This window comes from Taudactylus pleione, unplaced genomic scaffold, assembly GCF_031769625.1.
Source record: "Taudactylus pleione unplaced genomic scaffold, aTauple2 ptg000117l, whole genome shotgun sequence".
NCBI classification, from domain to species: Eukaryota; Metazoa; Chordata; class Amphibia; order Anura; family Myobatrachidae; genus Taudactylus; species Taudactylus pleione.
In genome coordinates this window covers 8125001-8142500 of record NW_028284519.1, presented here as the reverse complement: position 1 = coordinate 8142500, position 17500 = coordinate 8125001, and the positions used below count along the sequence as shown (strand labels likewise).

Here is a 17500-nt window from a genome sequence, read left to right as displayed (position 1 = left end):
GCGGGAACATGGAAGACCCCTGCCACAGACCCAGCCCCCCACTGGCCAGTTGCTAGAACCTGGGCCAAGCAGGGCTCACAGGCCATGTAAGTACTGTACCCTACACAACTGTACATTGTCTTCTTCTGTACTGTCTCTCTCCTTTTTTGTTTTCACAGTGTCTCTTTCTCTCTCTTCTGTACTACAAAGATGCATCTCCAACCTCTTTTCCTTACACACTTTGTGTTTTAATTTTTTTTATAAAGGACATCACTCTAAAGGTGGCCATCCACTTAAAGATACCGGTATGACAACCACTGCATGATTAGGACATTGTAATCATGCAGTTGTTTGTCAATACAGTAAGTGATGAGCCTACTCCAAACAAGCAGTTGTTCAGTGCAGGGTCATCAATCATTTGCAAACATGCTTTGCAGATACTGTACAGTAATAGTCATTAAATTGTGGGAGGTTGAATACACACACTTGTATAGCCAAATTGGAAAGACACATATCGCATTCAGTCTAACCTATTGACTGGTTTCAAGAGCATATTTGAAAACATTTGTGTTTTCTTTTATTGGACCAATTTCTTTCAAACTGAAACTCCCAGCATGGTTATTCACCATCATTATAAAATAAATATAAGAGATTTCCAATTATTTAACTTTAAAAAGAGCATTTAAAGCTATGGAGCCACTTGGTTAAGTTATGTTATACACATTTTGGTGTCTGGTTGAGGATGGAAATTGATATACAGCAAATTTCAAATCTTTTCTGGTAAATGTACTTTTTTCAATTACAATTGTTGTGTTTATGGTCATCTTAAGGTTCTTCAAGATTGCATTGCATAGAGCAGATTTCATCTTGTGCAATTGATACCAATATTTTGAACATAGGTGCCAATAGATATAACTGAAGGCTGATTTGAACATGTAAGCATATATACTCTACACGTGCAAGCACACTCAGGGTAATGACCACTAATGACTACAAATAACTCTTTAAAGATGTCCGGCTATAACATTTTCAAATAATTCTACCCATTGGATCCTAAAGTTGGAATGCCATGGAAAGTATGACCAATTTTGGATCTCTATTATGTACACACCACACTGACATAAAACAGCTCATTTTAAAATGCATTTAAATAATTTGATTCAAAGTGTCTCCCAGGTATGCCTCAATTATAGATATTGCATATATATCAGAATAGGCCATTTGAAAAGGATTCAACATCACAATAAATAAAACCAAGAGAATGAAAACAGTATACATAAGCCTACATTTTTAATTGTCATATTAGTGCTAAAGTATAATGAAAACCAAAGTTGAAGTGTTCCTTTATAAGGCAGGAGGATTAAATGTTTTGTTTTATGTTAACCTGGCCTATCTCCTACAGCTCGTTAAGAAGTAAAGTAATACATTCCTAGTCCATTATAGATGACTACAACTACTTTGCCAATTTTATGTGACTGTCTTGATGCAATCTTGAAGAACCTTAAGATGACCATAAACACAACAATTGTAATTGAAAAAAGTACATTTACCAGAAAAGTTTTGAAATTTGCTGTATATCAATTTCCATCCTCAACCAGACACCAAAATGTGTATAAAATAACTTAACCAAGTGGCTCCATAGCTCAGGGGTTAGAGCACTGGTCTTGTAAACCAGGGGTCGTGAGTTCAAATCTCACTGGAAATAGATATACAGCAAATTTCAAATCTTTTCTGGTAAATGTACTTTTTTCAATTACAATTGTTGTGTTTATGGTCATCTTAAGGTTCTTCAAGATTGCATTGCATAGAGCAGATTTCATCTTGTGCAATTGATACCAATATTTTGAACATAGGTGCCAATAGATATAACTGAAGGCTGATTTGAACATGTAAACATATATACTCTACACGTGCAAGCACACTCAGGGTAATGACCACTAATGACTACAAATAACTCTTTAAAGATGTCCGGCTATAACATTTTGAAATAATTCTACCCTATGGATCCTAAAGTTGGAATGCCATGGAAAGTATGACCAATTTTGGATCTCTATTATGTACACACCACACTAACATAAAACAGCTCATTTTAAAATGCATTTAAATAATTTGATTCAAAGTGTCTCCCAGGTATTCCTCAATTATAGATATTGCATATATATCAGAATAGGCCATTTGAAAAGGATTCAACATCACAATAAATAAAACCAAGAGAATGAAAACAGTATACATAAGCCTACATTTTTAATTGTCATATTAGTGCTAAAGTATAATGAAAACCAAAGTTGAAGTGTTCCTTTATAAGGCAGGAGGATTAAATGTTTTGTTTTATGTTAACCTGGCCTCTCTCCTACAGCTCGTTAAGAAGTAAAGTAATACATTCCTAGTCCATTATAGATGACTACAACTACTTTGCCAATTTTATGTGACTGTCTTGATGCAATCTTGAAGAACCTTAAGATGACCATAAACACAACAATTGTAATTGAAAAAAGTACATTTACCAGAAAAGTTTTGAAATTTGCTGTATATCAATTTCCATCCTCAACCAGGTGTCAACCAGACACCAAAATGTGTATAAAATAACTTAACCAAGTGGCTCCATAGCTCAGGGGTTAGAGCACTGGTCTTGTAAACCAGGGGTTGTGAGTTCAAATCTCACTGGGGCCTAATGTGTCATAATTTGCAGTAACCTATATTGCAATAGTCTGCTTTAGTATGCTAAATGAGAAGATGATGAATACACACACTTGTATTGCCAAATTGGAAAGACACATATCGCATTCAGTCTAACCTATTGACTGGTTTCAAGAGCATATTTGAAAACATTTGTGTTTTCTTTTATTGGACCAATTTCCTTCAAACTGAAACTCCCAGCATGGTTATTCACCATCATTATAAAATAAATATAAAAGATTTCCAATTGTTTAACTTTAAAAAGAGCATTTAAAGCTATGGAGCCACTTGGTTAAGTTATGTTATACACATTTTGGTGTCTGGTTGAGGATGGAAATTGATATACAGCAAATTTCAAATCTTTTCAGGTAAATGTACTTTTTTCAATTACAATTGTTGTGTTTATGGTCATCTTAAGGTTCTTCAAGATTGCATTGCATAGAGCAGATTTCATCTTGTGCAATTGATACCAATATTTTGAACATAGGTGCCAATAGATATAACTGAAGGCTGATTTGAACATGTAAGCATACATACTCTACACGTGCAAGCACACTCAGGGTAATGACCACTAATGACTACAAATAACTCTATAAAGATGTCCGGCTATAACATTTTGAAATAATTCTACCCATTGGATCCTAAAGTTGGAAAGCCATGGAAAGTATGACCAATTTTGGATCTCTATTATGTACACACCACACTAACATAAAACAGCTCATTTTAAAATGCATTTAAATAATTTGATTCAAAGTGTCTCCCAGGTATGCAACAATTATAGATATTGCATATATATCAGAATAGGCCATTTGAAAAGGATTCAACATCACAATAAATAGAACCAAGAGAATGAAAACAGTATACATAAGCCTACATTTTTAATTGTCATATTAGTGCTAAAGTATAATGAAAACCAAAGTTGAAGTGTTCCTTTATAAGGCAGGAGGATTAAATGTTTTGTTTTATGTTAACCTGGCCTCTCTCCTACAGCTCGTTAAGAAGTAAAGTAATACATTCCTAGTCCATTATAGATGACTACAACTACTTTGCCAATTTTATGTGACTGTCTTGATGCAATCTTGAAGAACCTTAAGATGACCATAAACACAACAATTGTAATTGAAAAAAGTACATTTACCAGAAAAGTTTTGAAATTTGCTGTATATCAATTTCCATCCTCAACCAGACACCAAAATGTGTATAAAATAACTTAACCAAGTGGCTCCATAGCTCAGGGGTGAGTGCACTGGTCTTGTAAACCAGGGGTCGTGAGTTCAAATCTCACTGGGGCCTAATGTGTCATTATTGTTACTCCTGCTAAAACTTAATTTGCAGCAACCTATATTGCAATAGTCTGCTTTAGTATGCTAAATGAGAAGATGATGAATACACACACTTGTATAGCCAAATTGGAAAGACACATATCGCATTCAGTCTAACCTATTGACTGGTTTCAAGAGCATATTTGAAAACATTTGTGTTTTCTTTTATTGGACCAATTTCTTTCAAACTGAAACTCCCAGCATGGTTATTCACCATCATTATAAAATAAATATAAAAGATTTCCAATTGTTTAACTTTAAAAAGAGCATTTAAAGCTATGGAGCCACTTGGTTAAGTTATGTTATACACATTTTGGTGTCTGGTTGAGGATGGAAATTGATATACAGCAAATTTCAAATCTTTTCTGGTAAATGTACTTTTTACAATTACAATTGTTGTATTTATGGTCATCTTAAGGTTCTTCAAGATTACATTGCATAGAGCAGATTTCATCTTGTGCAATTGATACCAATATTTTGAACATAGGTGCCAATAGATATAACTGAAGGCTGATTTGAACATGTAAGCATATATACTCTACACGTGCAAGCACACTCAGGGTAATGACCACTAATGACTACAAATAACTCTATAAAGATGTCCGGCTATAACATTTTGAAATAATTCTACCCTATGGATCCTAAAGTTGGAAAGCCATGGAAAGTATGACCAATTTTGGATCTCTATTATGTACACACCACACTAACATAAAACAGCTCATTTTAAAATGCATTTAAATAATTTGATTCAAAGTGTCTCCCAGGTATGCCTCAATTATAGATATTGCATATATATCAGAATAGGCCATTTGAAAAGGATTCAACATCACAATAAATAGAACCAAGAGAATGAAAACAGTATACATAAGCCTACATTTTTAATTGTCATATTAGTGCTGAAGTATAATGAAAACCAAAGTTGAAGTGTTCCTTTATAAGGCAGGAGGATTAAATGTCTTGTTTTATGTTAACCTGGCCTCTCTCCTACAGCTCGTTAAGAAGTAAAGTAATACATTCCTAGTCCATTATAGATAACTACAACTACTTTGCCAATTTTATGTGACTGTCTTGATGCAATCTTGAAGAACCTTAAGATGACCATAAACACAACAATTGTAATTGAAAAAAGTACATTTACCAGAAAAGTTTTGAAATTTGCTGTATATCAATTTCCATCCTCAACCAGACACCAAAATGTGTATAAAATAACTTAACCAAGTGGCTCCATAGCTCAGGGGTTAGAGCACTGGTCTTGTAAACCAGGGGTCGTGAGTTCAAATCTCACTGGGGCCTAATGTGTCATTATTGTTACTGCTGCTAAAACTTAATTTGCAGCAACCTATATTGCAATAGTCTGCTTTAGTATGCTAAATGAGAAGATGATGAATACACACACTTGTATAGCCAAATTGGAAAGACACATATCGCATTCAGTCTAACCTATTGACTGGTTTCAAGAGCATATTTGAAAACATTTGTGTTTTCTTTTATTGGACCAATTTCTTTCAAACTGAAACTCCCAGCATGGTTATTCACCATCATTATAAAATAAATATAAAAGATTTCCAATTGTTTAACTTTAAAAAGAGCATTTAAAGCTATGGAGCCACTTGGTTAAGTTATGTTATACACATTTTGGTGTCTGGTTGAGGATGGAAATTGATATACAGCAAATTTCAAATCTTTTCTGGTAAATGTACTTTTTACAATTACAATTGTTGTATTTATGGTCATCTTAAGGTTCTTCAAGATTACATTGCATAGAGCAGATTTCATCTTGTGCAATTGATAGCAATATTTTGAACATAGGTGCCAATAGATATAACTGAAGGCTGATTTGAACATGTAAGCATATATACTCTACACGTGCAAGCACACTCAGGGTAATGACCACTAATGACTACAAATAACTCTATAAAGATGTCCGGCTATAACATTTTGAAATAATTCTACCCTATGGATCCTAAAGTTGGAAAGCCATGGAAAGTATGACCAATTTTGGATCTCTATTATGTACACACCACACTAACATAAAACAGCTCATTTTAAAATGCATTTAAATAATTTGATTCAAAGTGTCTCCCAGGTATGCCTCAATTATAGATATTGCATATATATCAGAATAGGCCATTTGAAAAGGATTCAACATCACAATAAATAGAACCAAGAGAATGAAAACAGTATACATAAGCCTACATTTTTAATTGTCATATTAGTGCTGAAGTATAATGAAAACCAAAGTTGAAGTGTTCCTTTATAAGGCAGGAGGATTAAATGTCTTGTTTTATGTTAACCTGGCCTCTCTCCTACAGCTCGTTAAGAAGTAAAGTAATACATTCCTAGTCCATTATAGATGACTACAACTACTTTGCCAATTTTATGTGACTGTCTTGATGCAATCTTGAAGAACCTTAAGATGACCATAAACACAACAATTATAATTGAAAAAAGTACATTTACCAGAAAAGTTTTGAAATTTGCTGTATATCAATTTCCATCCTCAACCAGACACCAAAATGTGTATAAAATAACTTAACCAAGTGGCTCCATAGCTCAGGGGTTAGAGCACTGGTCTTGTAAACCAGGGGTCGTGAGTTCAAATCTCACTGGGGCCTAATGTGTCATTATTGTTACTCCTGCTAAAACTTAATTTGCAGCAACCTATATTGCAATAGTCTGCTTTAGTATGCTAAATGAGAAGATGATGAATACACACACTTGTATAGCCAAATTGGAAAGACACATATCGCATTCAGTCTAACCTATTGACTGGTTTCAAGAGCATATTTGAAAACATTTGTGTTTTCTTTTATTGGACCAATTTCTTTCAAACTGAAACTCCCAGCATGGTTATTCACCATCATTATAAAATAAATATAAAAGATTTCCAATTGTTTAACTTTAAAAAGAGCATTTAAAGCTATGGAGCCACTTGGTTAAGTTATGTTATACACATTTTGGTGTCTGGTTGAGGATGGAAATTGATATACAGCAAATTTCAAATCTTTTCTGGTAAATGTACTTTTTTCAATTACAATTGTTGTGTTTATGGTCATCTTAAGGTTCTTCAAGATTGCATTGCATAGAGCAGATTTCATCTTGTGCAATTGATACCAATATTTTGAACATAGGTGCCAATAGATATAACTGAAGGCTGATTTGAACATGTAAGCATATATACTGTACACGTGCAAGCACACTCAGGGTAATGACCACTAATGAATACAAATAACTCTATAAAGATGTCCGGCTATAACATTTTGAAATAATTCTACCCTATGGATCCTAAAGTTGGAAAGCCATGGAAAGTATGACCAATTTTGGATCTCTATTATGTACACACCACACTAACATAAAACAGCTCATTTTAAAATGCATTTAAATAATTTGATTCAAAGTGTCTCCCAGGTATGCCTCAATTATAGATATTGCATATATATCAGAATAGGCCATTTGAAAAGGATTCAACATCACAATAAATAGAACCAAGAGAATGAAAACAGTATACATAAGCCTACATTTTTAATTGTCATATTAGTGCTAAAGTATAATGAAAACCAAAGTTGAAGTGTTCCTTTATAAGGCAGGAGGATTAAATGTCTTGTTTTATGTTAACCTGGCCTCTCTCCTACAGCTCGTTAAGAAGTAAAGTATTACATTCCTAGTCCATTATAGATGACTACAACTACTTTGCCAATTTTATGTGACTGTCTTGATGCAATCTTGAAGAACCTTAAGATGACCATAAACACAACAATTGTAATTGAAAAAAGTACATTTACCAGAAAAGTTTTGAAATTTGCTGTATATCAATTTCCATCCTCAACCAGGTGTCAACCAGACACCAAAATGTGTATAAAATAACTTAACCAAGTGGCTCCATAGCTCAGGGGTTAGAGCACTGGTCTTGTAAACCAGGGGTCGTGAGTTCAAATCTCACTGGGGCCTAATGTGTCATTATTGTTACTGCTGCTAAAACTTGCAGCAACCTATATTGCAATAGTCTGCTTTAGTATGCTAAATGAGAAGATGATGAATACACACACTTGTATAGCCAAATTGGAAAGACACATATCGCACTCAGTCTAACCTATTGACTGGTTTCAAGAGCATATTTGAAAACATTTGTGTTTTCTTTTATTGGACCAATTTCCTTCAAACTGAAACTCCCAGCATGGTTATTCACCATCATTATAAAATACATATAAAAGATTTCCAATTGTTTAACTTTAAAAAGAGCATTTAAAGCTATGGAGCCACTTGGTTAAGTTATGTTATACACATTTTGGTGTCTGGTTGAGGATGGAAATTGATATACAGCAAATTTCAAATCTTTTCTGGTAAATGTACTTTTTTCAATTACAATTGTTGTGTTTATGGTCATCTTAAGGTTCTTCAAGATTGCATTGCATAGAGCAGATTTCATCTTGTGCAATTGATACCAATATTTTGAACATAGGTGCCAATAGATATAACTGAAGGCTGATTTGAACATGTAAGCATATATACTCTACACGTGCAAGCACACTCAGGGTAATGACCACTAATGAATACAAATAACTCTATAAAGATGTCCGGCTATAACATTTTGAAATAATTCTACCCTATGGATCCTAAAGTTGGAAAGCCATGGAAAGTATGACCAATTTTGGATCTCTATTATGTACACACCACACTAACATAAAACAGCTCATTTTAAAATGCATTTAAATAATTTGATTCAAAGTGTCTCCCAGGTATGCCTCAATTATAGATATTGCATATATATCAGAATAGGCCATTTGAAAAGGATTCAACATCACAATAAATAGAACCAAGAGAATGAAAACAGTATACATAAGCCTACATTTTTAATTGTCATATTAGTGCTAAAGTATAATGAAAACCAAAGTTGAAGTGTTCCTTTATAAGGCAGGAGGATTAAATGTCTTGTTTTATGTTAACCTGGCCTCTCTCCTACAGCTCGTTAAGAAGTAAAGTATTACATTCCTAGTCCATTATAGATGACTACAACTACTTTGCCAATTTTATGTGACTGTCTTGATGCAATCTTGAAGAACCTTAAGATGACCATAAACACAACAATTGTAATTGAAAAAAGTACATTTACCAGAAAAGTTTTGAAATTTGCTGTATATCAATTTCCATCCTCAACCAGGTGTCAACCAGACACCAAAATGTGTATAAAATAACTTAACCAAGTGGCTCCATAGCTCAGGGGTTAGAGCACTGGTCTTGTAAACCAGGGGTCGTGAGTTCAAATCTCACTGGGGCCTAATGTGTCATTATTGTTACTGCTGCTAAAACTTGCAGCAACCTATATTGCAATAGTCTGCTTTAGTATGCTAAATGAGAAGATGATGAATACACACACTTGTATAGCCAAATTGGAAAGACACATATCGCACTCAGTCTAACCTATTGACTGGTTTCAAGAGCATATTTGAAAACATTTGTGTTTTCTTTTATTGGACCAATTTCCTTCAAACTGAAACTCCCAGCATGGTTATTCACCATCATTATAAATTACATATAAAAGATTTCCAATTGTTTAACTTTAAAAAGAGCATTTAAAGCTATGGAGCCACTTGGTTAAGTTATGTTATACACATTTTGGTGTCTGGTTGAGGATGGAAATTGATATACAGCAAATTTCAAATCTTTTCTGGTAAATGTACTTTTTACAATTACAATTGTTGTATTTATGGTCATCTTAAGGTTCTTCAAGATTACATTGCATAGAGCAGATTTCATCTTGTGCAATTGATACCAATATTTTGAACATAGGTGCCAATAGATATAACTGAAGGCTGATTTGAACATGTAAGCATATATACTCTACACGTGCAAGCACACTCAGGGTAATGACCACTAATGACTACAAATAACTCTATAAAGATGTCCGGCTATAACATTTTGAAATAATTCTACCCTATGGATCCTAAAGTTGGAAAGCCATGGAAAGTATGACCAATTTTGGATCTCTATTATGTACACACCACACTAACATAAAACAGCTCATTTTAAAATGCATTTAAATAATTTGATTCAAAGTGTCTCCCAGGTATGCCTCAATTATAGATATTGCATATATATCAGAATAGGCCATTTGAAAAGGATTCAACATCACAATAAATAGAACCAAGAGAATGAAAACAGTATACATAAGCCTACATTTTTAATTGTCATATTAGTGCTGAAGTATAATGAAAACCAAAGTTGAAGTGTTCCTTTATAAGGCAGGAGGATTAAATGTCTTGTTTTATGTTAACCTGGCCTCTCTCCTACAGCTCGTTAAGAAGTAAAGTAATACATTCCTAGTCCATTATAGATGACTACAACTACTTTGCCAATTTTATGTGACTGTCTTGATGCAATCTTGAAGAACCTTAAGATGACCATAAACACAACAATTATAATTGAAAAAAGTACATTTACCAGAAAAGTTTTGAAATTTGCTGTATATCAATTTCCATCCTCAACCAGACACCAAAATGTGTATAAAATAACTTAACCAAGTGGCTCCATAGCTCAGGGGTTAGAGCACTGGTCTTGTAAACCAGGGGTCGTGAGTTCAAATCTCACTGGGGCCTAATGTGTCATTATTGTTACTGCTGCTAAAACTTGCAGCAACCTATATTGCAATAGTCTGCTTTAGTATGCTAAATGAGAAGATGATGAATACACACACTTGTATAGCCAAATTGGAAAGACACATATCGCACTCAGTCTAACCTATTGACTGGTTTCAAGAGCATATTTGAAAACATTTGTGTTTTCTTTTATTGGACCAATTTCCTTCAAACTGAAACTCCCAGCATGGTTATTCACCATCATTATAAAATACATATAAAAGATTTCCAATTGTTTAACTTTAAAAAGAGCATTTAAAGCTATGGAGCCACTTGGTTAAGTTATGTTATACACATTTTGGTGTCTGGTTGAGGATGGAAATTGATATACAGCAAATTTCAAATCTTTTCTGGTAAATGTACTTTTTTCAATTACAATTGTTGTGTTTATGGTCATCTTAAGGTTCTTCAAGATTGCATTGCATAGAGCAGATTTCATCTTGTGCAATTGATACCAATATTTTGAACATAGGTGCCAATAGATATAACTGAAGGCTGATTTGAACATGTAAGCATATATACTCTACACGTGCAAGCACACTCAGGGTAATGACCACTAATGAATACAAATAACTCTATAAAGATGTTCGGCTATAACATTTTGAAATAATTCTACCCTATGGATCCTAAAGTTGGAAAGCCATGGAAAGTATGACCAATTTTGGATCTCTATTATGTACACACCACACTAACATAAAACAGCTCATTTTAAAATGCATTTAAATAATTTGATTCAAAGTGTCTCCCAGGTATGCCTCAATTATAGATATTGCATATATATCAGAATAGGCCATTTGAAAAGGATTCAATATCACAATAAATAGAACCAAGAGAATGAAAACAGTATACATAAGCCTACATTTTTAATTGTCATATTAGTGCTAAAGTATAATGAAAACCAAAGTTGAAGTGTTCCTTTATAAGGCAGGAGGATTAAATGTTTTGTATTATGTTAACCTGGCCTCTCTCCTACAGCTCGTTAAGAAGTAAAGTAATACATTCCTAGTCCATTATAGATGACTACAACTACTTTGCCAATTTTATGTGACTGTCTTGATGCAATCTTGAAGAACCTTAAGATGACCATAAACACAACAATTGTAATTGAAAAAAGTACATTTACCAGAAAAGTTTTGAAATTTGCTGCATATCAATTTCCATCCTCAACCAGACACCAAAATGTGTATAAAATAACTTAACCAAGTGGCTCCATAGCTCAGGGGTTAGAGCACTGGTCTTGTAAACCAGGGGTTGTGAGTTCAAATCTCACTGGGGCCTAATGTGTCATAATTTGCAGTAACCTATATTGCAATAGTCTGCTTTAGTATGCTAAATGAGAAGATGATGAATACACACACTTGTATAGCCAAATTGGAAAGACACATGTCGCATTCAGTCTAACCTATTGAATGGTTTCAAGAGCATATTTGAAAACATTTGTGTTTTCTTTTATTGGACCAATTTCCTTCAAACTGAAACTCCCAGCATGGTTATTCACCATCATTATAAAATAAATATAAGAGATTTCCAATTGTTTAACTTTAAAAAGAGCATTTAAAGCTATGGAGCCACTTGGTTAAGTTATGTTATACACATTTTGGTGTCTGGTTGAGGATGGAAATTGATATACAGCAAATTTCAAATCTTTTCTGGTAAATGTACTTTTTTCAATTACAATTGTTGTGTTTATGGTCATCTTAAGGTTCTTCAAGATTGCATTGCATAGAGCAGATTTCATCTTGTGCAATTGATACCAATATTTTGAACATAGGTGCCAATAGATATAACTGAAGGCTGATTTGAACATGTAAGCATATATACTCTACACGTGCAAGCACACTCAGGGTAATGACCACTAATGACTACAAATAACTCTATAAAGATGTCCGGCTATAACATTTTGAAATAATTCTACCCTATGGATCCTAAAGTTGGAAAGCCATGGAAAGTATGACCAATTTTGGATCTCTATTATGTACACACCACACTAACATAAAACAGCTCATTTTAAAATGCATTTAAATAATTTGATTCAAAGTGTCTCCCAGGTATGCCTCAATTATAGATATTGCATATATATCAGAATAGGCCATTTGAAAAGGATTCAACATCACAATAAATAGAACCAAGAGAATGAAAACAGTATACATAAGCCTACATTTTTAATTGTCATATTAGTGCTAAAGTATAATGAAAACCAAAGTTGAAGTGTTCCTTTATATGGCAGGAGGATTAAATGTTTTGTTTTATGTTAACCTGGCCTCTCTCCTACAGCTCGTTAAGAAGTAAAGTAATACATTCCTAATCCATTATAGATGACTACAACTACTTTGCCAATTTTATGTGACTTTCTTGATGCAATCTTGAAGAACCTTAAGATGACCATAAACACAACAATTGTAATTGAAAAAAGTACATTTACCAGAAAAGTTTTGAAATTTGCTGTATATCAATTTCCATCCTCAACCAGGTGTCAACCAGACACCAAAATGTGTATAAAATAACTTAACCAAGTGGCTCCATAGCTCAGGGGTTAGAACACTGGTCTTGTAAACCAGGGGTCGTGAGTTCAAATCTCACTGGGGCCTAATGTGTCATTATTGTTACTGCTGCTAAAACTTAATTTGCAGCAACCTATATTGCAATAGTCTGCTTTAGTATGCTAAATGAGAAGATGATGAATACACACACTTGTATAGCCAAATTGGAAAGACACATATCGCACTCAGTCTAACCTATTGACTGGTTTCAAGAGCATATTTGAAAACATTTGTGTTTTCTTTTATTGGACCAATTTCCTTCAAACTGAAACTCCCAGCATGGTTATTCACCATCATTATAAAATAAATATAAGAGATTTCCAATTGTTTAACTTTAAAAAGAGCATTTAAAGCTATGGAGCCACTTGGTTAAGTTATGTTATACACATTTTGGTGTCTGGTTGAGGATGGAAATTGATATACAGCAAATTTCAAATCTTTTCTGGTAAATGTACTTTTTTCAATTACAATTGTTGTGTTTATGGTCATCTTAAGGTTCTTCAAGATTGCATTGCATAGAGCAGATTTCATCTTGTGCAATTGATACCAATATTTTGAACATAGGTGCCAATAGATATAACTGAAGGCTGATTTGAACATGTAAGCATATATACTCTACACGTGCAAGCACACTCAGGGTAATGACCACTAATGACTACAAATAACTCTATAAAGATGTCCGGCTATAACATTTTGAAATAATTCTACCCTATGGATCCTAAAGTTGGAAAGCCATGGAAAGTATGACCAATTTTGGATCTCTATTATGTACACACCACACTAACATAAAACAGCTCATTTTAAAATGCATTTAAATAATTTGATTCAAAGTGTCTCCCAGGTATGCCTCAATTATAGATATTGCATATATATCAGAATAGGCCATTTGAAAAGGATTCAACATCACAATAAATAGAACCAAGAGAATGAAAACAGTATACATAAGCCTACATTTTTAATTGTCATATTAGTGCTAAAGTATAATGAAAACCAAAGTTGAAGTGTTCCTTTATATGGCAGGAGGATTAAATGTTTTGTTTTATGTTAACCTGGCCTCTCTCCTACAGCTCGTTAAGAAGTAAAGTAATACATTCCTAATCCATTATAGATGACTACAACTACTTTGCCAATTTTATGTGACTTTCTTGATGCAATCTTGAAGAACCTTAAGATGACCATAAACACAACAATTGTAATTGAAAAAAGTACATTTACCAGAAAAGTTTTGAAATTTGCTGTATATCAATTTCCATCCTCAACCAGGTGTCAACCAGACACCAAAATGTGTATAAAATAACTTAACCAAGTGGCTCCATAGCTCAGGGGTTAGAACACTGGTCTCACTGGGGCCTAATGTGTCATTATTGTTACTGCTGCTAAAACTTAATTTGCAGCAACCTATATTGCAATAGTCTGCTTTAGTATGCTAAATGAGAAGATGATGAATACACACACTTGTATAGCCAAATTGGAAAGACACATATCGCACTCAGTCTAACCTATTGACTGGTTTCAAGAGCATATTTGAAAACATTTGTGTTTTCTTTTATTGGACCAATTTCCTTCAAACTGAAACTCCCAGCATGGTTATTCACCATCATTATAAAATAAATATAAGAGATTTCCAATTGTTTAACTTTAAAAAGAGCATTTAAAGCTATGGAGCCACTTGGTTAAGTTATGTTATACACATTTTGGTGTCTGGTTGAGGATGGAAATTGATATACAGCAAATTTCAAATCTTTTCTGGTAAATGTACTTTTTTCAATTACAATTGTTGTGTTTATGGTCATCTTAAGGTTCTTCAAGATTGCATTGCATAGAGCAGATTTCATCTTGTGCAATTGATACCAATATTTTGAACATAGGTGCCAATAGATATAACTGAAGGCTGATTTGAACATGTAAGCATATATACTCTACACGTGCAAGCACACTCAGGGTAATGACCACTAATGAATACAAATAACTCTATAAAGATGTCCGGCTATAACATTTTGAAATAATTCTACCCTATGGATCCTAAAGTTGGAAAGCCATGGAAAGTATGACCAATTTTGGATCTCTATTATGTACACACCACACTAACATAAAACAGCTCATTTTAAAATGCATTTAAATAATTTGATTCAAAGTGTCTCCCAGGTATGCCTCAATTATAGATATTGCATATATGTCAGAATAGGCCATTTGAAAAGGATTCAATATCACAATAAATAGAACCAAGAGAATGAAAACAGTATACATAAGCCTACATTTTTAATTGTCATATTAGTGCTAAAGTATAATGAAAACCAAAGTTGAAGTGTTCCTTTATAAGGCAGGAGGATTAAATGTTTTGTATTATGTTAACCTGGCCTCTCTCCTACAGCTCGTTAAGAAGTAAAGTAATACATTCCTAGTCCATTATAGATGACTACAACTACTTTGCCAATTTTATGTGACTGTCTTGATGCAATCTTGAAGAACCTTAAGATGACCATAAACACAACAATTGTAATTGAAAAAAGTACATTTACCAGAAAAGTTTTGAAATTTGCTGCATATCAATTTCCATCCTCAACCAGACACCAAAATGTGTATAAAATAACTTAACCAAGTGGCTCCATAGCTCAGGAGTTAGAGCACTGGTCTTGTAAACCAGGGGTTGTGAGTTCAAATCTCACTGGGGCCTAATGTGTCATAATTTGCAGTAACCTATATTGCAATAGTCTGCTTTAGTATGCTAAATGAGAAGATGATGAATACACACACTTGTATAGCCAAATTGGAAAGACACATGTCGCATTCAGTCTAACCTATTGAATGGTTTCAAGAGCATATTTGAAAACATTTGTGTTTTCTTTTATTGGACCAATTTCCTTCAAACTGAAACTCCCAGCATGGTTATTCACCATCATTATAAAATAAATATAAGAGATTTCCAATTGTTTAACTTTAAAAAGAGCATTTAAAGCTATGGAGCCACTTGGTTAAGTTATGTTATACACATTTTGGTGTCTGGTTGAGGATGGAAATTGATATACAGCAAATTTCAAATCTTTTCTGGTAAATGTACTTTTTTCAATTACAATTGTTGTGTTTATGGTCATCTTAAGGTTCTTCAAGATTGCATTGCATAGAGCAGATTTCATCTTGTGCAATTGATACCAATATTTTGAACATAGGTGCCAATAGATATAACTGAAGGCTGATTTGAACATGTAAGCATATATACTCTACACGTGCAAGCACACTCAGGGTAATGACCACTAATGACTAGAAATAACTCTATAAAGATGTCCGGCTATAACATTTTGAAATAATTCTACCCTATGGATCCTAAAGTTGGAAAGCCATGGAAAGTATGACCAATTTTGGATCTCTATTATGTACACACCACACTAACATAAAACAGCTCATTTTAAAATGCATTTAAATAATTTGTTTCAAAGTGTCTCCCAGGTATGCCTCAATTATAGATATTGCATATATATCAGAATAGGCCATTTGAAAAGGATTCAACATCACAATAAATAGAACCAAGAGAATGAAAACAGTATACATAAGCCTACATTTTTAATTGTCATATTAGTGCTAAAGTATAATGAAAACCAAAGTTGAAGTGTTCCTTTATAAGGCAGGAGGATTAAATGTTTTGTTTTATGTTAACCTGGCCTCTCTCCTACAGCTCGTTAAGAAGTAAAGTAATACATTCCTAGTCCATTATAGATGACTACAACTACTTTGCCAATTTTATGTGACTGTCTTGATGCAATCTTGAAGAACCTTAAGATGACCATAAACACAACAATTGTAATTGAAAAAGTACATTTACCAGAAAAGTTTTGAAATTTGCTGCATATCAATTTCCATCCTCAACCAGACACCAAAATATGTATAAAATAACTTGACCAAGTGGATCCATAGCTCAGGGGTTAGAGCACTAGTCTTGTAAACCAGGGGTTGTGAGTTCAAATCTCACTGGGGCCTAATGTGTCATAATTTTCAGTAACCTATATTGCAATAGTCTGCTTTAGTATGCTAAATGAGAAGATGATGAATACACACACTTGTATAGCCAAATTGGAAAGACACATATCGCATTCAGTCTAACCTATTGACTGGTTTCAAGAGCATATTTGAAAACATTTGTATTTTCTTTTATTGGACCAATTTCCTTCAAACTGAAACTCCCAGCATGGTTATTCACCATCATTATAAAATAAATATAAGAGATTTCCAATTGTTTAACTTTAAAAAGAGCATTTAAAGCTATGGAGCCACTTGGTTAAGTTATGTTATACACATTTTGGTGTCTGGTTGAGGATGGAAATTGATATACAGCAAATTTCAAATCTTTTCTGGTAAA

At 33.5% G+C, this 17500-nt stretch overlaps 11 non-coding genes across 11 annotated transcripts; all 11 read left to right on the top strand.

The window, feature by feature from the left end:
• The first annotated feature begins 1612 nt into the window (after positions 1–1612).
• TRNAT-UGU (transfer RNA threonine (anticodon UGU)) lies at positions 1613–1684 on the top strand. The gene has a single exon. It is a non-coding gene; the product is annotated as a tRNA-Thr (tRNA).
• An 892-nt stretch (positions 1685–2576) lies between these two features.
• Positions 2577–2649, top strand: TRNAT-UGU (transfer RNA threonine (anticodon UGU)). The gene has a single exon. It is a non-coding gene; the product is annotated as a tRNA-Thr (tRNA).
• Positions 2650–3875: 1226 nt separating this feature from the next.
• Positions 3876–3948, top strand: TRNAT-UGU (transfer RNA threonine (anticodon UGU)). The gene has a single exon. It is a non-coding gene; the product is annotated as a tRNA-Thr (tRNA).
• A 1249-nt stretch (positions 3949–5197) lies between these two features.
• TRNAT-UGU (transfer RNA threonine (anticodon UGU)) lies at positions 5198–5270 on the top strand. The gene has a single exon. It is a non-coding gene; the product is annotated as a tRNA-Thr (tRNA).
• A 1249-nt stretch (positions 5271–6519) lies between these two features.
• Positions 6520–6592, top strand: TRNAT-UGU (transfer RNA threonine (anticodon UGU)). The gene has a single exon. It is a non-coding gene; the product is annotated as a tRNA-Thr (tRNA).
• Positions 6593–7852: 1260 nt separating this feature from the next.
• Positions 7853–7925, top strand: TRNAT-UGU (transfer RNA threonine (anticodon UGU)). The gene has a single exon. It is a non-coding gene; the product is annotated as a tRNA-Thr (tRNA).
• A 1255-nt stretch (positions 7926–9180) lies between these two features.
• Positions 9181–9253, top strand: TRNAT-UGU (transfer RNA threonine (anticodon UGU)). Its single transcript has one exon. It is a non-coding gene; the product is annotated as a tRNA-Thr (tRNA).
• Positions 9254–10497: 1244 nt separating this feature from the next.
• Positions 10498–10570, top strand: TRNAT-UGU (transfer RNA threonine (anticodon UGU)). The gene has a single exon. It is a non-coding gene; the product is annotated as a tRNA-Thr (tRNA).
• A 1244-nt stretch (positions 10571–11814) lies between these two features.
• TRNAT-UGU (transfer RNA threonine (anticodon UGU)) lies at positions 11815–11887 on the top strand. Its single transcript has one exon. It is a non-coding gene; the product is annotated as a tRNA-Thr (tRNA).
• A 1237-nt stretch (positions 11888–13124) lies between these two features.
• Positions 13125–13197, top strand: TRNAT-UGU (transfer RNA threonine (anticodon UGU)). Its single transcript has one exon. It is a non-coding gene; the product is annotated as a tRNA-Thr (tRNA).
• Positions 13198–15750: 2553 nt separating this feature from the next.
• TRNAT-UGU (transfer RNA threonine (anticodon UGU)) lies at positions 15751–15823 on the top strand. The gene has a single exon. It is a non-coding gene; the product is annotated as a tRNA-Thr (tRNA).
• Positions 15824–17500: the final 1677 nt, after the last annotated feature.